The sequence below is a fragment of the Hemitrygon akajei genome, chromosome 20, assembly GCF_048418815.1.
Source record: "Hemitrygon akajei chromosome 20, sHemAka1.3, whole genome shotgun sequence".
Classification (NCBI taxonomy): Eukaryota; Metazoa; Chordata; class Chondrichthyes; order Myliobatiformes; family Dasyatidae; genus Hemitrygon; species Hemitrygon akajei.
Window position 1 is genome coordinate 72513509 of NC_133143.1, and position 22596 is coordinate 72536104.

At 43.1% G+C, this 22596-nt stretch overlaps 1 protein-coding gene across 2 annotated transcripts in view; it reads left to right on the forward strand.

Moving 5' to 3' along the window:
- The first annotated feature begins 12752 nt into the window (after positions 1–12752).
- hycc1 (hyccin PI4KA lipid kinase complex subunit 1) overlaps positions 12753–22596 on the forward strand; it is a 153605-nt gene continuing 143761 nt past the window's right edge. The window contains exon 1 of one of the 2 annotated variants that reach the window (XM_073024619.1): positions 12753–12872. The gene's annotated coding sequence lies outside the window, so the exon portion shown is untranslated. The remainder of the gene's footprint in view (positions 12873–22596) is intronic. The other variant, XM_073024620.1, reaches the window with a different exon arrangement.

Sequence of the window (22596 nt, forward strand, 5' to 3'; positions counted from 1 at the left end):
GTTGCCCGCACCACTCTCTGCAGAGTCTTGCATTTGAGGGAAGTACAGTTCCCACACTAGCCAGTAATGCAGCCTGTCAGGATGCTCTCAATCATGCCCCTATAGAAAGTTCTTAGAATTTGGGGCCCATACCAAACATCACAAACTTCACAACCGCACCTCTTTCACCACACAGCCGGTATGTACAGACCACATGAAATCCTCGGTAATGTGTATGCCAAGGAACTTAAAGCTGTTCACCCACTCAACCCCAGATCCATGGATGTCTGTAGGGGTTAGTCTGTCTCCATTCCTCCTACAGTCCACAACCAGCTCCATTGTTTTTGCGATGTTGAGCGAGAGGTTGTTTTCTTGACACCACTGTGTCAAGGTGATGATTTCTTCTCTGTAAGTTGCCTCATTATTATTTGCGATAAGGCCAATCAGTATAGTGTCACCAGCAAATTTAATTAGCAGATTGGAGCTGTGGGTGGCAACACAGTCATGGGTATACAGAGAGAAAAGGAGGGGGCTTAGTACGCAGTCCCGAGGGGCCCCTATGTTGAGGGTCAGAGGGACAGAGGTGAGAGAGCCCACTCTTACCACCTGCCAGTGATCTGACAGGAAGTCCAGGATCCAGCTACACAAGGCAGGGTGAAGGCTGAGGCTTCTGAACTTCTTGTTGAGCCTGGAGGGAATTATGGTATTGAATGCTGAACTGTAGTCCAAAAACAGCATTCTCACATAAGCATCCCTCTTTTCCAGATATTAGGAACTAATATGCATTTTTATAACACTGTAGTGCTATTAGTAGTGTTTTAATTTGTTCTGTATTTCATTTAAGAACATAATTTGTTACTCAGTTTGTCTTTTTTATACCTTTTGAATTATTTCCATGAAACCAACTAATTGGGACAGCCGCTTAATTAGGCCAAAATGTATTGGTCTCAATGTGTTGCAATTAACCAGAATCCGCTGTATTGTCTTTTAACCTTTTAGGTTTTGTGGGCCCACTTCAACATGAACAAAACCCCACAATTAAATAACATAAGTGCTACTGCAGCAGGTGATTTTGTCCCCAAAACATGGCCACTTTATAGTCATAGAATCAGAGAACACTACAGTACCAAGCAGGCCCTTCAGCCCATCTGGCTCATGCTGAATTATTAAGCTGACTAGTCCCATCCACCTGCACCCAGCCCTTCCTACCCCTTCCATCCATGTACCTATCCAAATTTCTCTGGCGTTGGAGTCAAACTCACATCTACCACTTCCACTGACAGCTTGTTCTACACTTACACCACTTTCTGTGAAGAAATTCCCTCTCATGTTCCAATTAAACATTTCACCTTTCATCCTTAACCCATCACCTCTAGTTGTGGTCTCACCCAATCTCAGTGGAAAAAGCTTGCTTGCATTTACCTTATCTATACCCCTCATAATTTTGTATACGTATCAAATCGTCTCTCAGTCTTCTATGCTCTAGGGAATAAAGTCCTAACCTATTCAACCTTTCCCTGTAACTCAAGTTCTCAGGTCCTGGCAACATCCTTGTGAATTTTCTCTGCATTCTTTCAACCTTATTATTTACATCTTTCTGTAGGTCGGTGACCAAAACTGCACACAATACTCCAAATTAGGCTTCGCCAACGTCTTAGACAATTTCAACATAACATTCTAACTTCTGCTCTCCATATAACCATAGAACACCACAGCACAGTACAAGCCCCTCAGCCCTCCATGTTGCGCCGACCCATATAATCCTTAAAAAAATACTAAACCCACACTACCCCATAACCTTCCATTTTTCTTTCATCCATGTGCCTGTCCAAGAGGCTCTTAAATACCCCTAATGTTTTAGCCTCCACCACCATCCCTGACAAGTCATTCCAGGCACTCACAATCCTCTGTGTAAAAAACTTACCCCTGATGTCTCCCCTAAACTTTCCTCCCTTAATTTTGTACATATGCCCTCTGGTGTTTGCTATTGGTGCCCTGGGAAACAGGTACTGTCTATCCACCCTATCTATGCCTCTCATAATCTTGTAGACCTCTATCAAGTCCCCTCTCATTCTTCTACGCTCCAAAGAGAAAAGTCCCAGCTCTGCTAACCTTGCTTCATATGACTTGTTCTCCAATCCAGGCAACATCCTGGTAAATGTCCTCTGCACCCTCTCCATAGCTTCCACATCCTTCCTATAATGAGGTGACCAGAATTGAACACAATACTCTAAGTGCGGTCTCACCAGAGATATGTAGAGTTGCAACATGACCTCTCTACTCTTGAACTCAATCCCCTTGTTAATGAAGCCTAGCATCCCATAGGCCTTCTTAACTATCCTATCTGTGGTGGTTCAGTCCAAAGTCTGTGGTCCGGTCCATGGACTCCAGACTCTGGGCTTTCTGGCGGTCCCTTGCTGCGGTTGGACTTAACTAGAAACACCTGAGGCTCATATTGGAACTGGGAATATAAATGGCACTGGTATTGAGTGTGGTTGGTTGGGGTGTCGGTGTCGTCTTGTCAAGATACTCATGGCACAGATGGCTGGTGGAAGGCTAGAACGGACTCTTGCCATCCTTGGAGAACCATGGCTTCTGGGAGCCTTGCTGGTAGTAGTCGGAGTGGTCATTGCGGTATGGATTTAGCTGTTTCCTGGGCCAGCTGGGTGGCTGTCAGCCACTCCAAGCTAGGTTGCTTCCGTAGCCAGCCAAGGCTGCTGGCTGTAACAGCTAGTTGGAGCTACCCCGATGCAGAGGTGGAACTGTCTGTCGTTCCTTGGTGTTTGCCTCTTCCTGTCCTCCCCCCGTGGGGTAAGTCCGGCCGTTCAGCTGTTGCCCTGCGGGGGGAATCTGTCTTGTCTTGACCTCGCCTCCATGGGGTAAGTCAAGCCGTTCTGCTGTTGCCCTGCGGGGGGATTCTGCCTTGTCTTGTCTTTGCCTCCATTGGGTAGGTCAGGCCGTTCTGCCATTACCCGATGGATGGTCCTGCCCCACCTTGGTGTGGAGTTATAGATGAGTCCCGGCTTGTCGGTGGATAAGTCCTGGCTCTATGTTTGTGTACTGTCCCGTCTCATGTCAGTATCCTGTTAAAGATGAGTCCTGGCTTGTCGGTGGATAAGTCCTGGCTCTATGTTTGTGTACTGTCCCGCCTCATGTCAGTATCCTGTTAAAGATGAGTTCCAGCTTGTCAGAGAATGTCCCGGTTCCATGTTGATGTACAGTTCCTAGTCTGCCCCTAGCTCCAGCCTCTGAGTTCCCCAAGCTCCATGCCTGCAGCCTCAAGCCTCGACCCAAGCCTGCAGCCTCTAGCCTCGACCCAAGCCTCAAGACCCCAAGTCCCTAGCCAAGCCTCGTCACGTCCTCGCCTGGGTTTGGGGGTCCGAGCCTGAGGCAAAACCCAGGTTCTGGGTCCTTGTCCAGTCTCAGGCTCGGAGTCCACCCCAGGCTCCTTGTTCCCAGTCCCTCATCCTGGTCCTGCTTCCCCTGCCTAGATTGCATCCCGTCCCGTCCTTGGATTCCGTCTCATCCAGTTTCCGGGACTCCAGTGTCTGCGTCCTGCAGTTGGGTCCTGATTCAATACCCAGCTTATGACACTATCAACCTGTGCAGTGACCTTGAGGAATGTCTGGATTTGAACCCCAAGGTCCCTTTGTTCATCCACACTCTTAAGTAATTGACCATTCATCCTGTACTCCATCTTCTGGTTTGTCCTTCCAAAATGCATCACCTCACACTTGTCCGGATTGAACTCCATCTGCCATTTTTCTGCCCAACTCTGCAGCCTGTCTATATCCTTTTGTAACCTTCGACCACCTACAGCTCCATCCACAACTCCTCCAATGTTCGTGTCATCCGCAAACTTACTCACCCATCCTTCCGCCTCTACATCCAGGTCATTTATAAAAATCACAAATAGCAGGGGTCCCAGGACAGATCCCTGCGGCACTCCAGGTAGAATACTTTCACCAACCTCCAGGCAGAATACTTTCCTTCCACAACTAACCTCTGCTTTCTTCCTTTAAGCCAATTTTTTTATCCCCAAGGTTCCACTTATCCCATGCCTCATGACTTTCTGGATGAGTCTCTCATGAGGGACCTTGTCAAATGCTTTGCTAAAGTCCATGTAGACCACATCCACTGCCCTACCCTCATCAATTTCTTTTGTTATCTCTTCAAAAAAACTCAATCAGGCTCGTGAGGCACGATCTTCCCTTCACAAAGCCATGTTGACTATCCATGAGTAGACTGTACTTCTCCAAATGCTCATAGATCCTATCCTTAAGAGTCCTTTCCAGTAGTTTGCATACCACTGATGTAAGACTCACCGGTCTATAGTTCCTAGGTTTCTCCCTACTACCTTCTTTAAACAAGGGAAGTACATTTGCCATTCTCCAGTCCTCCGGCACTTCCCCTGCAGCCAAAGCGGATTCAAAGATCATGGCTAATGCTCCTGCGATCTCTTCTCTCAATTCTCACAACAACCTGGGGTGTATCATATCCAGCCCTGGGGATTTATCAATCTTTATGTTTTTAAGAAGATCCAGCACTTCTTCTTCCTTGATCTCCACACTATCCAGCACACAGGCTTGTTCTACTTCGACCTCATCCTGATCAAGATCCTTTTCACTTGTGAATACTGAAGCAAAGTATTCATTTAGGACCTCCCCAACCTCCTCCGCCTCCAGGTACATGTTGCCCTCTTTATCCTTTAGCGGCCCCACCTTCATTCTCGTCATCCTTCTATTCTTCACATACGCATAGAGGGCTTGGGGTTCTCCTTAATCCTACGTGCCAAGGCCTTCTCATGCTCCCTTCGAGCTCTCCTAAGTCCTTTCTTTAGCTCCTTCCTGGCTACCCTATATTTCTCATAAGCCCCTCCTACTTCCTGCTTCTTGTATCTAACATATGCTTCCTTTTTCCTCTTGACGAGTTGCCTCACATGTTTCGTCAGCTCTCAGTACATTGATTTGTGAAGGCTAACGTGCCTAAAGCTTTCTTTGCAACCCTGTCTATTGTTGTTTTTCAGCAGCAATATATTGCAATACATAAAAATAAGAAATGTAAATTCAATAATATATAGACACATAAAACTAAACAACTAGAGCAAAAAGAGAGCAGAATGTGAGGTTGTGTTCATGGGTTCAAAGTCCATTCAGAAATTTGATGTCAGAGGGGAAGAAGCTGTTCCTAAAATGTTGAGTGTGTGGCTTCAGATTCCTGTACTTCTTCCATGATGGTAGTCCATAAACAGCAGTCTGATGTACTGTAGGTGCATTTGTTGAGATGATCCAAGGCTGAGTGGAGAACCAGTGAGTTAACATCTGGTGTCGACCTATTCTGGTGAAAGGCAAATTGCACAGGTTCCAGGTCTTGCTTAGGCAGGAGTTGATTCTAGCCATCACCAACCTCTCAAAGCACCTCATCACAGAAGATATGAATGCCACTGGGTGATAGTCATTGAGGCAGCTCACCCTGCTCTTCTTGGGCACCTTTTGAAGCAGGTGGGAACCTCCGACTGTAGCAGTGAGAGATTGAGGATTTTGTTAAACACTCCTGTCAGTTGGTTGGCACAGGTTTTCAGAACCCTACCAGGCACTCCATCAGGGCCTGATACCTCACAAGGGTTCACCATCTTGAAGGGTGTTCTGATGCTGCCTCTGAGACAGAGATTCTGCAGGGATTTGCACAGGTGTAGTTTTATTCTCCTCTTCAAAGCATACATAAAATGCATTGCGCTCACCTGGGAGTGAAGTATCACAGCCTTTCATGTTGTTAGGTTTCACTCTGTAAGAAGTAATGGCCTGCAAATTCTGCCTGAGCTGACACACATCTGATTCCATCTCTAAACTCAATTGGAATTGCTTTTTCACCCTTAAAATAGCCTTCCATTGGTCATACCTGGACTTCTTGTATAGTTCTGGATCACCAATCTAGAATATCACAGATCTACAGTACCTGTGACACCACTTTCAAAGACTCATGGATCTGTATTCCCAGGTCCTTCTATTCTACCACACTCCTCAATGCCCTGACATTCACCACCTAAGTCCTCCACTGGTTTGTCCTAAAGTGTAACACCTCACACTTGAATGTATTAAATTCCATCTGCCATTTTCAGCCCATTTTCACCCCAGGTTACATTACTGATGATGTGTCCCAGTGCACTCTCAGTTAATTAAGTGAAGTGGTGTCGGACCAGATTAATGAAAGACATGGGCCAGAATAAAGTGGCTCCACAACCTTATCTACCACAGCCACACATACCTGCTGACACTAAACTCCACAACCTTATCTCCCCCCCTCACTGTCTCAGAGGCCAATGTTAGGCTGTCTTTAAAGAGGGTAAACCCTTGCAAGGTGGAAGGTTTTCCGATGGAGTACCTGGTAAGGCTCTGAAAACCTGTACGTACTAACTAGAAGAAGTATCCAAGGACATTTTCAACCTCTCACTGCTACGGGTGGAAGTTCCCACTTGCTTCAAAAAGGCAACAATTATACCAGTGCCAAAGAAGAACAATGTGAGCTGCCTTAATGACTATCGCCCGGTAGGACTCACATCGACAGTGATGAAATGCTTTGAGAGGTTGGTCATGACCAGACTGAACTCCTGCCTCAGCAAGGACCTGGACTCAATGCAATTTGCCTATCACCACAATAGGTCAACAGCAGATACAATCTCAATAGCTCTTCACACAGTTAACACCTGGTCTAACACCTGGACAACACAAACTCCTGTTCATCGACTATAGTTCAGCATTTAACACCATCATTCCCACAATCCTGATTGAGAAGTTACAGAACCTGGGCCTCTGTACCTCCCTCTGCAATTGGATCCTCCACTTCCTAACCGGAAGACCATAATCTGTGCGGATTGGTAATAATATTTCCTCCTCGCTGATGAGCAACACAAGTGCACCTCAGAGGTGTGTGCTTAGCCCACTGCTCTACTCTCCATATACCCATGACTGTGTGGCTAGGCATAGCTCAAATACCATCTATAAATTTGCTGATGATACAACCATTGTTGGTAGGTAGAATCTCAGGTGGTGACAAGAGGGCATACAGGAGTGAGATATGCCAACTAGTGGAGTGGTGTCGCAGCAACAACCTGGCACTCAATGTCAGTAAGACGAAAGAGCTGATTGTGGACTTCAGGAAGGGTGAGATGAAGGAACACCTACCGATCCTCATAGAGGGATCAGAAGAGGAGAGAGTGAGCAATTTCAAGTTCCTGGGTGTCAAGGTCTCTGAGGATCTAACCTGGTCCCAAAATATCAATGCAGTCATAAGGAAGGCAAGACTATAGAAACATAGAAAATAGGTGCAGGAGTAGGCCATTCGGCCCTTTGAGCCTGCACTGCCATTCAGTATGATCATGGCTGATCATCCAACTCAGAACCCTGTACCTGCTTTCTCTCCATACCCCCTGATCCCTTTAGCCACAAGGGCCATATCTAACTTCCTCTTAAATATAGCCAATGAACCGGCCTCAACTGTTTCCTGTGGCAGAGAATTCCACAGATTCACCACTCTCTGTGTGAAGAAGGTTTTCCTCATCTCGGTCCTAAAAGGGTATACGTGCTATCGTAGGGACAGAAGTGTGGGCAGAGGGGGTGGGGTGGCCCTGTTGGTGAGGAATGAGATTCAGTCCTTTGCAAGGGGGGACATAGGATCAGGAGAAGTGGAGTCTGTGTGGATAGAATTGAGGAACAGTAAGGGCAAAAGGACCCTAATGGGTGTTGTCTATAGGCCACCAAACAGTAGCATGGATATTGGGTGCAAGTTGAATAGGGAGTTAACATTGGCATGTGGCAAAGGTAATGTCGCAGTAGTTATGGGGGATTTCAACATGCAGGTGAACTGGGAGAATCAGGTTGGTGCTGGACCCCAGGATACGGAGTTTGTAGAGTGCCTAAGGGATGCATTCTTGGAACAGCTTGTACGAGAGCCGACCAGGGACAAGACTATTCTGGATTTAGTGTTATGTAATGAACAGGATTTGATAAGCGATCTTGAAGTAAAGGAGCCATTAGGAGGTAGTGATCATAATATGATAAGTTTTTATCTGCAATTTGAGAAGGATAAGGGCAGCTCGGAGTTGTCAGTGTTGCAGTTGAAAAAAGGAGACTATGGAGCCATGAGGGAGGAGCTGGCCAAAGTTAACTGGACGGATATCCTAGCAGAAAAAACAGTGGAACAGCAATGGCAGGTATTCTTGGGAATAATGCACAAGGTGCAAAATCAGTTCATCCCCCGGAGAAGGAAGGATTCAGAGGGGGGAAAGGGGCCACAGTGGTTGACAAAGGAAGTCAGAGATTGCATAGCATTAAAAAAAAGGAAGTATGACAGAGCTAAGGTGAGTGGGAGGACAGATGATTGGGAAGTTTTTAAGGAACAACAGAACTTAACTAAAAAGGCAATACGGGGAGAAAAAATGAGGTATGAACGCAAGCTAGCCAGGAATATAAAGGAGGATAGCAAAAGCTTTTTTAGGTATGTGATGAGAAAGAAGATAGTTAAGAACAATGTTGGGCCCTTGAAGAATGAATTGGGTGAAATTGTTATGGGAAACAGAGAAATGGCAGAAGAATTTAATAAGTACTTTAGATCTGTCTTCACTAAGGAAGACACAAGCAATCTCCCAGATGTATGGATGGGCCAAGGACATAGGGTAACAGAGGAAATGAAACAGATTGACATTAGGAAGGAAACGGTGATGAGTAGACTGATGGGACTGAAGGCTGACAAATCCCCAGGTCCAGATGGTCTGTATCCTAGGGTACTAAAGGAGGTGGCCCTGGAAATTGTGGATGCATTGGTAATCATTTTCCAATGTTCCTTAGATTCAGGATCAGTTCCTGAGGATTGGAGAATGGCTAATGTTATCCCACTTTTTAAGAAAGGAGGGAGGGAGAAAACAGAGAACTATCGACCTGTCAGCCTAACATCAGTAGTGGGGAAGATGCTAGAGTCCATTATTAAAGATGAAATAGTGGCATATCTAGATAGCAGTGATAGGATTGGGCCGAGCCAGCATGGATTTACCAAGGGTAAATCATGCTTGACTAATCTATTGGAGTTTTTCGAGGATGTAACCAGGAAGTTAGACAAGGGAGATCCAGTGGATGTAGTGTACTTCGATTTTCAGAAGGCATTTGATAAGGTCCCACATAGGAGATTGGTGGGTAAAATCAAAGCTCATGGCATTGGGGGGAAGACATTGACATGGATAGAAAACTGGTTGGCAGATAGAAAGCAAAGGGTAGCGTTGAATGGGTGTTTCTCGGAATGGCAGGTGGTGACTAGTGGGGTGCCACAGGGCTCGGTATTGGGACCACAGCTGTTTACAATTTACGTCAATGATTTAGATGAAGGCATTGAGAATAACATCAGCAAGTTTGCTGATGATACTAAGCTGGGTGGCAGTGTGACATATGATGAGGATGTTAGGAGAATTCAGAGTGACTTGGATAGGCTGGGTGAGTGGGCAGATACTTGGCAGATGACGTTTAATGTGAATAAGTGTGAGGTTATCCACTTTGGGAGTAAGAACAGGAAGACAGATTATTATCTGAACGGTGTAAAGTTAGGTAAGGGAGAAATACAGAGATCTAGGAGTCCTTGTTCATCAGTCACTGAAGGTGAATGAGCAAGTGTAGCAGGCAGTGAAAAAGGCTAATGGAATGTTGGCCTTTATTACAAAGGGAATTGAGTACAAGAGCAAGGAAATCCTCTTGCATTTGTACAGGGCCCTGGTGAGACCAGACCTGGAGTATTGTGTACAGTTTTGGTCTCCGGGTTAAGGAAGGACATCCTGGCTGTAGAGGAAGTGCAGAGTAGATTCACAAGGTTAATTCCTGGGATGTCAGGACTGTCTTACGCAGAGAGGTTAGAGAGACTGGGCTTGTACACGCTGGAATTAAGGAGATTGAGAGGGGATCTGATTGCAGCATATAAGATTATTAAGGGATTGGACAAGATAGAGGCAGGAAATATGTTCCAGATGCTGGGAGAGTCCAGTACCAGAGGGCATGGTTTGAGAATAAGGGGTAGGTCATTTAGGACAGAGTTAAGGAAAAACTTCTTCTCCCAGAGGGTCTGGAATGCACTGCCTCGGAAGGCAGTGGAGGCCAATTCTCTGGATGCTTTCAAGAGGGAGCTAGATAGGTATCTTATGGATAGGGGAATCAAGGGATATGGGGACAAGGCAGGAACCGGGTATTGATGGTAGATGATCAGCCATTATCTCAAAATGGCGGTGCAGGCTCGAAGGGCCAAATTGTCTACTTCTGCACCTATTGTCTATTGTCTATAAAAGGCTTCCCCTTTATCCTTAAACTGTGACCCCTCGTTCTGGACTTCCCCAACATCAGAAACAATCTTCCTGCATCTAGCCTGTCCAATCCCTTTGGAATTTTATACGTTTCAATAAAATCTCCCCTCAATCTTCTAAATTCCAGTGAGTATAAGCCTAGTCGATTCAGTCTTTCTTCATATGAAAGTCCTGCCATCCCAGGAATCAAACTGGTGAACCTTCTCTGTACTCCCTCTATGGCAAGAATGTCTTTCCTCAGATTAGGGGACCAAAACTGCACACAATATTCTAGGTGCGGTCTCACCAAGGCCTTGTACAACTGCAGTAGAACCTCCCTGCTCCTGTACTCAAATCCTTTTGTTATGAATGCCAACATACCATTTGCCTTTTTCACCGCCTGCTGTACCTGCATGCCCACCTTCAATGACTGGTGTACAATGACACCCAGGTCTCGTTGCATCTCCCCTTTTCCTAATCGGCCACCGTTCAGATAATAATCTGTTTTCCTGTTCTTGCAACCAAAGTGGATAACCTCACATTTATCCACATTAAATTGCATCTGCCATGAATTTGCCCACTCACCTAACCTATCCAAGTCACCCTTCATCCTCTTAGCATCCTCCTCACAGCTAACACCGCCGCCCAGCTTCGTGTCATCTGCAAACTTGGAGATGCTGCATTTAATTCCCTCATCTAAATCATTAATATATACTGTAAACAACTGGGGTCCCAACACTGAGCCTTGCGGTACCCCTCTAGTCACTGCCTGCCATTCTGAAAAGGTCCCGTTTACTCCCACTCTTTGCTTCCTGTCTGCCAACCAATTCTCTATCCACATCAATACCATACCCCCAATACCATGTGCTTTAAGTTTGCACACTAATCTCCTGTGTAGGACCTTGTCAAAAGCCTTTTGAAAATCTAAATATACCACATCCACTGGCTCTCCCCTATCCACTCTACTAGTTACATCTTCAAAAAATTCTATAAGATTCGTCAGACATGATTTTCCTTTCACAAATCCATGCTGACTTTGTCTGATGATTTCATCTCTTTCCAAATGTGCCGTTATCACATCTTTGATAACCGACTCTAGCATTTTCCCCACCACCGATGTCAGACTAACCAGTCTATAATTCCCCGGTTTCTCTCTCCCTCCTTTTTTAAAAAGTGGGGTTACATTAGCCACCCTCCAATCCTCAGGAACTAATCCAGAATCTAAGGAGTTTTGAAAAATTATCACTAATGCATCCACTATTTCTTGGGCTACTTCCTTAAGGACTCTGAGATGCAGACCATCTGGCCCTGGGGATTTATCTGCCTTTAATCCCTTCAACTTACCTAACACCACTTCCCTACTAACATGTACTAACATATATGTACTAACATATACTTCATTAGGAGTTTGAAGAGATTTGGTATATCAACAAATACACTCAAACACTTCTATAGATGGACCATGGAGAGTATTCTGACAGGCTGCATCACCGTCTGGTATGGGGAAGGGGGGTACTGCACAGAACCGAAAGAAGCTGCAGAGGGTTGTAAATTCAATTGGCTCCATCTTGGGCACTAGCCTACAAAGTACCCAGAACATCTTCAAGAGGCGGTGTCTCAGAAAGGCAGCGTCCATTATTAGGGACCCCCCAGCACCGAGGGCATGCCCTTTTCTCATTGTTACTATTGGGTAGGATACAGAAGCCTGAAGGTACACATCCAGCGATTCAGGAACAGCTTCTTCCCCTCTGCCATCCGATTCCTAAATGGACATTGAACCCGTGAAAACTACTTCACTTTTGAAATACATATTATTTCTCTTTTTTGCACGATCTTAATCTATTCAATATAAGTATACTGTAATTGATTTAGTTATTTATTCTATTTGTTATTCTATTTAGTTATTTATTCTTCGTCTAGTCCTGACGAAGGGTCTCGGCCCGAAAAGTCGACAGCGCTTCTCCCTATAGATGCTGCCTGGCCTGCTGCGTTCCACCAGCATTTTGTGTGTGTTCTTTATTTATTAATTCTTCTTCTTCTTTTTTCTATATTATGTACTGCATTGAACTGATGCTGCTAAGTTATCAAATTTCACGACACATGCCGGTGACAATAAACCTGATTTTGATTCTGAAGATTTTCAGAAATATGTTTTTGAAGTTTCTTTTAAGGCTACGAACTCATAACTTTTCAGAGATAGTTTTGACCTTTACTATCAGTAAACCGATAGTGTTGTACCGTCACGAACATCTTCCGCTGATCTCCCTCACCCCTATTACCCTCCCTCTGTTATATCTCTCACTCCGGTCACAACCGTGATATCCCAACCCATTCACCAGTACAGCCCCTTGTCTTCGGATGATGGATGGTCTGCTAGCACCGCCCATTTGACGTGTCACTCCTCCATTGGTTTCTCCCTCCAATGACGCGAGGCGATTGGATGTTTCCGGCTGCCAATGATCAGACGGAGCGCTGGGTGGGAGCGGGTGAGGAAAGATCGGCCCGAGGCGGCGGGATAGTGGCTGTTTGCGGGTTACCGGCGGACTGAGGAGGGTGGAGGTGTCTCACGGCCTGGGCGGAGGTGAGTAGTCGTTGAACAAGTTGGATGGGTGGTGGTGGTGTCAGTGTCGGGATTGGGTTCGGGGTTTGAGGGAGCAGCGCTGAAGGTTGTGGAGGGGCAGGCGACAGACACTCTGATGCGATGGGGGCTGCCTCTTCCCCGAGGGAGTTGCTCGCTGTTGGCGGTTTCATGTTGCTGTTTCACCGAAGTTGTGAGTGATCGAGTGGTGTGGCTGCAGAGTTGTTGTCGGCCGGAGAGGCTGAGCTTCCTGGGCGACCCCACGCCGAGAAGAAAAGCAAGAGCTGTGTCAAGTTTTGAGGGGATCGAAACGCAGATGGCAGAGACCTTACTCGGTGGCCGTGAGTGCCCAGAACTGCCGAACTCGAGCAATAGCTCAGGCAGCGTCCCTGAGCAAGGCACAAGTAGAGGAGATTCTTAATAAACAATGTGATGGGGTAGGCGCGGTAGGAAGTTAGATTCTTAGACATAGGAGCAGAATTAGGCCATTCAGCCCATAGAATCTACGCCATTCCACCATGCCTGATTCCGGATCCCATTCAACCTCATACACTTGCCTTCTGGCCATAAGCTTTGATGTCCTGATCGATCAAGAAACTTAGGGGTAGGTGGTTTCCGCAGGCGGAAACTGTCAAACGACGGAACAGGCTTGGGAATCTATTGCTTTTGATTCTTGTGTCTGCGTGTCCTTTGATGTAATGTAACCTCGCAATAAATGAAGTCACCCAACACAGTATCTGGCAGGATCGATAAAGCCAGAGGTGCAAGATATTGATTATATTGAAATTCAACTGTTGCTCATAAACTTTATAGTAGGAAGAGGAGTTATGCCTACTCAATGTCCATATCCTTCCATTTTCGTCACATCCATGTGCCTATCTAAACATCTGTTAAAAGTCCCTAATGTATCTGCCTCTACCATCACCTCAGCCAGTGCATTCCAGGTACCTACCACTCTTTGTGTAAAACAAAACTTGCCCCAAAGCCATCTCTCACCTTAAATGTCTCTGCAAAGGTAGTAAAAATACTGTTTTTGATTAAATATTGCAGATCTGGACAATGATTTGCCAATTTGTCCTCACCATTCTTAACAGGGACAGAGTTCCTCTTGTCCTCATCTACCACCCCATGAGCCTCCTCATGGAACACATCACTCGGTGTAACTTCTGTCATCTTCAATGGGTTCCTACCATCAAACATGTTTTTACTTTCCCCCCCCACCAAAATTGCTGCAGGGATTATTCCCTCCATGATACCCTTGTCCATTTGTCCCGTCCCTCTAATCTCCCTCCTGGCACATATTCCTGCAAGTGACAAAAAATACTACACCTACCCATTCTCCTTCTCCCTCAGGGCCTCATACAATCCTTCCAGGTGAGGCAACACTTCACCCTTGAATCTGTTGGGGTCTTCTGTATTGAATGCTCCCAATGCAGCCTCCTCAACATTGATGAGAGCCAATGTAAATCTGGGGACAGTTTTATCAAGTGGAATTTCCTGGTGGCCAACCATTTTAATTCCAAATCACCATTCCTATTAATCCACAAACATGACCTCTTCTGCCACAATGAGGCCACACTTGGCAGGGGAGCAGCAAATCAGATTCTGTCTGGGTAGTGTCCAACCTACTGGCATGAACTTTGATTTCTTCAACTTCCGGTAATTTTTTCCCATCTCCTTCACTCATCTTCAATTCCCCAATGTGGTCCCCTTCTGCCTCTTCTCACCTGCCTATCACCCCTGCTCCTGCCTCTCCTCCTTCCCTTTCTCCCATGGTCTGCTCTCCTCTCCAATCAGATTCTTCGACCTTTTCCATTTATCAATTCCCAGCTTCTTTCTTCATCATTTCTCCCCCACCCATCTGTCAGGCTTCACTGATCACCGCTAGCCTGTCCTCGTTCCTCACCACCTTATTCTGGTGTCTCCCCCCACTTCCTTTCCAATTCTGATGAAGGGTCTCACCTCAAAACATTGTCATTTCTATCAATGCTGTGTGATCTACTGATTCTTCAGCAGGTTGTGTAAGATGCTGCTTAAATATTTAACAAATAGAGTTCAGAATTCCCTCCTGGAATTATATAACCCTTCCAGAATGTGTCCACCCTTCTATTACAATTTTTGGTTTGTCCTAAATAAAGTGAAAGTGTTTAAACTGCTCATAATACATGTAAATTTTAAAAAAATGTAATGACTTATATATAATTACTTTATTAAGTTGGGGGTGGAACTTGTTAAAATTCCAAAACAGTATTTCTTGCATTTATTTCAATTCCAAGTAAAGTTATTATCAAAAGTACATGTGCCACCATGTACAATGCTAAGATTCATTTTCTTGCGAGCATACACAGTAAATCTAAGAAACATAATAGAATCAATGAAAGACAGCACCCAACAGGACAGACAAACAACAAATGTGTAAAAGACAACAAACTGCAAAACGAAAAGAAAAATGAAATACTGATAATAAATAAATAAACAATAAGTATCAAAAACATGAATTAGGTTATAGGATCAGTTCAGTGAGGGGGCAAATGAAGTTTGTATTTTATACATTGGTTGCTTATCAGTCTTTGTGTGTAGTTTTGCATTGATTAAGACCATAAGATATAGAAGCATAATTAGGCCATTTGGCCTATTGAGTCTGTTCCGCCATTTCATCATGGCTGATCCATTTTTCCTCAGCCCCAATCTCCTGACCAATCAAGAATCTATCAATCTTCTCCTTAAATATACATAAAGACTTGACCGCCACTGCTGCCCATGGCAACAAATTCCACAGATAAAAGAATTCCTGCTCATTTTTGTTCTAAAAGGACGCTTTGGTGTTAGACTCTCCCACCATAGGAAACATCCTCTCCACATCTACTCTATCAATCACTTTCATCATTCTATAGATTTCAATTAAGTCACCCCTCATTCTTCTGAATTCCAATGAATACAGGCCCAGAGCCATCAATTGCTGTTCATATGACAAGCCATTCAATCCTGGAATCATTTTTATGAACCTCCTTTGAAACCTTTCCAGTTTCAGCACATCATTTCTAAGGTAAGGCACCCAAAACTGCTCATCAGGTTCATCAGTAAGTTCACCAAGTAAGGCCTCATCAGTCCTTTATAAAGTGTCAACATTTCACTCGTGCTTTTCTATTCTAGTCCACTTGCAATGAATGCTAACACGCATTTGCTGTCCTCACCACAGATTCAACCTGCAAATTAACCTTTGGGGAATCCTACACAGGGACTCCAAGTCCCTTTGAGCCTCAGAGTTTTGTATTTTCTCTCCATTTAGGAAATAGTCAACCCTTTTATTTCTTCTACCAAAGTGCATGAACATACACTTCCTGACACTGGATTCCTACTGCCAGTTCTATGCCCATTCTTCAAATCTAAGTCCTTCTGTAGCCTCTCTACTTCCCCAAAGCTTCTGCAGACTTTGCAACAAAACCATCAATTCCATCACCCAAGTGGTTGGCATATAATGTAAAAAGAATCGGTCCCAACAGAACCTTGTGGAACACCATTAGTCACTGGCAGCCAGTCAGAAAAGGCTCCCTTTATTCCCATAGTGCCTCCTGCCAGTCAGCCACTGCTTTGTCCATGCTAGAATCTTCCTGTAATAGCATGGGCTCGTAACTTGTTGAGCAACCTCATGTGGCACCTTGTCAAAGGCCTTCTGAAATTCCAAGTACACAACATCCATTGAATCTCCTTTGTCTATCCTGCTTGTTATTTCTTCAAAGAATTCCAATAGATTTATCAGGCAAGATTTTCCCTTGAGGAAACCATGCTGACTATGCCCTATTTTATCATATGCCTCCAAGTATCTCAAAACCACATCTTTAACAATCGATTCCAACATCTTCCCAACCACAGAGGTCAGACTAACTGGCCTATAACTTCCTTTCTTTTGCGTCTCCCCCTTCTTGAAGAGTAGAGTGTCATTTGCAATATTCCAGTTTTCCAGAACCATTCCAGAATCTAGCGATTCTTGAAAGATCATTACTAATGCCTCAACGATTTCTTCAGCCACTTCTTTCAGAATCCTGGGGTGTACATTTTCTGGTCCAGGAGACTTAACTACCTTCAGACCTTTCAGTTTCTCAAGAAACTTCTCCCTGGTAATGGTAACATCACACACTTCACGACCCCTGACATCTAGAACTTCCACCACACTGCCGGTGTCTTCCTTAGTGAAGACTGATGTAAAATATTTATTCAGTTTGTTAGCCATTTCCTTGTCCCCCATTACTACTTCTCCAGCATCGTTTTCCAGCGGTCTGATACTCACACCCACCTCTCTTTTACACTTTATGTATCTGAAGAAACTTTTGGTATTCTCTTTAATATTATTCGTCAGCTTACTTTTGCAATCCATCTTTACTTTCTTAATGACTTTTTTTTTAGTTGTCTTCTGTTAGTTTTTAAAATCTTCCCAATCCTCTAACTTCCAACTAATTTTTTTCTCTGTTATGTGCCTTCTCTTTGGCTTTTATGCTGGCTTTAACTCTCTTGGTAACCACACTTGTGTCATCTTGCCTTGTGAATACTTCTTCCTCTTTGGGATGCATATATCTTGTGCCTTGCAAATTGCTTCCAAAAATTCCAGCCATTGCTGCTCTGCTGTTATCCCTGCTGGTGTTCTTTTCCAGTCAGTTCTGGAAAACTCCTCTGTCAAGCCTCTGTGATTCATTCCCTTTACTCCACTATAATACTGATACATCTGATTTAAGCTCTCCTTCTAAAATTTCAATGTGAAATCGATTATTTTATGATCACTTGCCCTTAAGGGTTCTTTTAACTTAAGCTCTCTAAACCATTCTGGTTCATTGCACAATAACCAATCCAGAGTAGCTGATCCTCTATCGGGCTCAACCATGAGCTGCTCTTAAAAAGCCATCTCATAGGATTCTAGAAATTCTCCTTCTTGGAATCCAGCAGCAACCTGATTTTCCCAATCTATCTGCATATTGAAATCCCCCATGACTGTTGTAACATTGCCCTTTTGTCATGAATTTTCTATCTCCCATTGTAATTTTTTGACCATATCTTTACTACTGTTTTGGAGTCTGTATATAACTTCCATCAGGGACTTTTTACCCTTGCAGTTCCTTAGCTCTATCCACAATGATTCACCATCTTCTGACCCTAAGTCACTTCTTTCTAATGATTTGATTTCATTTTTTACCAACATAGCAATGCTACCTCCTCTGCTCTGATTCTATTGTATTTCTTTGTTCTACTGTGAGTGCCTGCAAGAAAATACATCTCAGTGGATGGAGTATTTGGTGACATGCGTACTTTGTTAATAAATTTACTTTGAACTTTGAATTCCTCAATACAATAGGATTTTAAAAAACACACAAAGATAGACAAACAACCAATGTACAAAAGAGAACAAATATTGCAAATAAAAAAGAAAAACCAAGTAGAAATAGATAAGTAAGTAATAATATTAAGAATAGGTGTTGTAGAGTCCTTGAAAGTTTGTGGAATCAGTTGGGACCTCAGTGTTGGGGTGAATAAAGTTATCCACTCTGATTCAGGAGCCTGATGGTTGAGGGGTAATAACTGTTGTGGAACCTGGTGTGGTGTGGGACCTAAGGCTCTTATACCTCTTTCTTGAAGGTAGCAGCAAGTAAAAAGTATGGCTTGGATGGTGGGGGCCCTTGATGATGGATGTTGCTTTCCTATGACAGTACATCTTATAGATGTGCTTAATGGTGGGAAAGGCTGTGATGGACTGAGCTGCATCCATGATCTTTTGTAGGATTTTCTATTCAAGGACATTGGTGTTTTCACAGTGATTCAACCAGTTAGGATACCCTCCACCATGCATTTGTAGAAGTTTGTCAACGTTTTAGATGGCATGCCAAATCTTTGTAAAATGTTTAAGAAGGTAGAGGCGCCACCATGCCTTTGTGTTTGATAGTATGTTCTTTTGCTTGTTTTCATTCGTAAGAAATTCACATCCTTAGCTTTAGCTCACTAAAGTAAAAATAAGGTAGCAGCTAAATGAATTTTTGGATAAACATTTGGAGCAATAGTGTTGTTAGTTATTTAAAATTGGCTTTGCTTGCTTTTTCTGGATTGCTTATTTTCATGGATTTTGTTAGCCTTTCAATGCAAGGTGTTTAAACCCACTTTTCCAATAGTTGTTTATCTCACTAGCTGTGATTTTTCTTGAACTGAAATGTGATAGGTTTAACTTTGAATGTTATATGTTTAACTTTACAAACTAGATTGAATAAACTGTGCCTGATACATTGATATTTAATAGTATGAATTCAGGGTAATTAACATCAGAAATAGTTCTTACTTGATTCTTTAGTATTGACAGATGGCACAAGTGGACTGGAAGAAAGAGATACACTGAATTAAACAATATACTTTAGGAGTAGGAAATTACCTGTTCACTCATGGATTGAGTGATTAGTTATCTTCTAGCAGCCTAATTGCTACCATTCTTGAAAGCAAGCATGAACAATTATTAACATTTTGGAGATACTCATTTTGAGTGCAACATTTCTTTTTAGTGACTCATTGAATGTTTGAAGCACTGAACATGCTACATCTGATTTTCAAACCATAATGGGAAACGTTTTATGTCATTACTGAATAAGGATACCCCTTCCTTAAAATAGTTTAATGATACAGCTGCTTGATTGCATTTCAAACTTTTCCACTTAAAAATAACGCAAGTGATAAATTTAGAATAAATTAGCTATGGTAGAACTCCAAAAATCTGGCATCCTCAGGATGTTTGGCGATGCTAGACTGGAAGACTTGCATGACTACTAGATATTTCTCAAATAATACCCTCAAGCACTTTTATTTAACTTTTTTATATGTTATGCAGCAGTATGATGTATTACAGTGATTCCAGAGCTTAAAAGGCCCATGAAAAACAATGTAGTGAGTTTAAGGGAATGCAGAATCAAGGCCCTGCTGTGTTTAAAAGGAACACGGAAACAGAGCTGAAGTGAAAACAGAAGTGAAAGGAATCGGGATAGGATGGATGGTTTAAAAAAACAAAGATAGAGATTGCATGCAGTCAGACTGTAAGGAAGGACAGGCTAAATGCAGCCAGCAAATAAATACACAAATGGCAAAATATCAGTGCATTAGGGGTGCAGAATCAAAAAGGGTAGTAAATACAGTACTTGAAGTGTTATATCTCAATGCACGGAGTATAAGAAATAAGGTGTATTTTCTTACTTCACTTTTACAGATTGTTGGGTATGATGCAGTGGCCATCACTGAATTGTGGCTGAAGGATGGTTGTAATTGGGAGCAGAATGTCCAAAATTACCTATTGTATTGGATGGATTGGATGGTCGGCAGAGGGAGTGGTGTGGCTCTGCTGGTAAAGAATGGCATCAAATCATTAGGAAGTTAAGACACTGGATTGGAAGATGTTGAATCCTTGAGGGTTGAATTAAGAAACTGCAAGGGCAAAAGGATCCTGATGGCAGTTATATACAGCCCTCCAAACAGTAGCTAGGAGATGTGGACTACAAATTACAACGAGAATAGAAAGGCATGACAATAGGGTAATGTTATGATAGTCATGGGATATTTTAACATGCAGATTGGGAAAATCAGGTTGGTAATGGATCTCAAGAGTGAATTTGTTGAATGCCTATAAGACAGCTTTTTAGAGCAGTTTGTCATTGAGTTTACTATGGGATCACTGTACTGGCTTGCTGTTATGCGATAAACTAGAAGCGATTACAGAATTAGGGAGCTTAAGGTGAAGGAACCTTTGGGAGACAGTGATCAGAATCAGGTTTCTTATCAGTGGCACATGACATGAAATTTGTTAACTTAGCAGCAGCAGTTCAATACAATACATAATCTACCAGAGAGAGAAAAAATAATAAATAAAATGAAACATAATAAACAAGTAAATCAATTATGTGTATTGAATAGATTTTTAAAAATGTGCAAAAAACAGAAATACTGTATATTTAAAATAAAGCAAACTAGTATCCACAGCTTCAATGTCCATTTAGGAATTGGATGGCAGAAAGGAAGAAGCTGTTCCTGAATCGCTGAGTGTGTGCCTTCAGGCTTCTGTATCTCCTCCCCGATGGTAACAGTGAGAAAAAGGCATGCCCTGGGTGCTGGGGGTCCTTAATAATGGACGCTGCCTTTCTGAGACACCGCTCCCTGAAGATGTCCTGGGTACTTTGTAGGCTCCCAAGGTGGAGCTGACTAGATTTACAACCTTCTGCAGCTTCTTTCGGTCCTGTGCAGTAAGTCCTTCCATACCAGACAGTGATGCAGCCTGTCAGAATGTTCTCCACGGTACAATCAAAATGATTGAGTTCAACTTGAAATTTGATGAGGAGAAAGTAAGTCTGACTTAGCAGTATTTTAGTGGAGTATAGGAAATTACAGTGGCATGAGAGAGGAGTTAGCCAAATTAAATTGGAAGGAGGTGTGGGCAGGGATGTCAGCAGAGCAGCAATGATGTGAGTTTCTGGGAAAAGTTAGTAAGATGTAGGATAAATATATTCCAAAAACAAAGAAATACTCAAATGGCAAAATAATACAACCATGGCTGACAAGGGAAGTCAAAACTAATGTGAAAGCAAACAAGAGGGCACACAACAAGCAAAATTTAGTGGGAAAATGGAGGATTGGGAAGCTTTTAATAACCCATAGAAAGCAACTTAAGAATCATTAGGAAGAAAAAGATGAAATATGAAAGCAAGCTAGAAAACATTATCAAAGTGGATAATAAAAGCTTTTTTAAGTATTTAAAAAAATAAGAGAGATGAGAATGGATATAGCACTGCGAGAAAAAGGGGCCAGAGAAATAATGATGGTGGACAAAGAGGAGGTGGATGAACTAAATGTATTTTGCATCAGTCTTCTCTGTGGAAGACACTAGAGGTGCACTAGATGTTGAAGAGTTGAGGGAAGAGAAATGAGTGCAGTTACCAAGACTTATGGGTACAAAAGTCACCCGGACCAGATGAACTGCACCCTAGGGTTCTGAAAGAGGTAGCGGTAGAGATTGTGGTGGCATTAGTAATTGTCTTTCAAAAACCATTGGACTCTGGCCTGGTGCTAGAGGACTGGAAGATTGTAAATGTCACTTCACTCTTTAAGAAAGGAGGAAGGCAGCAGAAAGGAAATTATAGACCAATTAGCCCAACCTCAGTGGTTGGGAAGATGTTGGAATCAATTGTTAAGGATGAGGTTATTGAATACTTGGTGACATAGGACAAAATAGGACAAATTCAGCATGGCTTCCTTAAAGGAAAAACTTGCCTGACGAACCTGTCGGAATTCCTTGAGGAGATTACAAGTTGGTTAGATAAAGGGGATGTAGTGGATGTTGTATACAGTTGGCCCTCCTTATCCGCGGATTCTGCATGCAGGAATTGGGAAGACCCGGAAGTTCTCTCTCCAGCACTCGTTGCTTGAGCATGTACAGACTATTTTTTCTTGTCATTATTCCCTAAACAATACAGTATAACAACAATTTACATAGCATTTACATTGTGTTAGGTATTATAAGTAATCTAGAAATGACTTAAAAGTACAGGCAGTCCCCAGGTTATGAATGAGTTCCATTCCTGAGTCTGTCTTTAAGTCGGATTTGAAGTCGGAACAGGTACATCTGGTATTATTTAGCGTCAGTTAGTCAAAACATTTTTCTTAGTATATAGTACATATTTTACCTTTCTATGCATATAAAACACTTAAGAAACATATG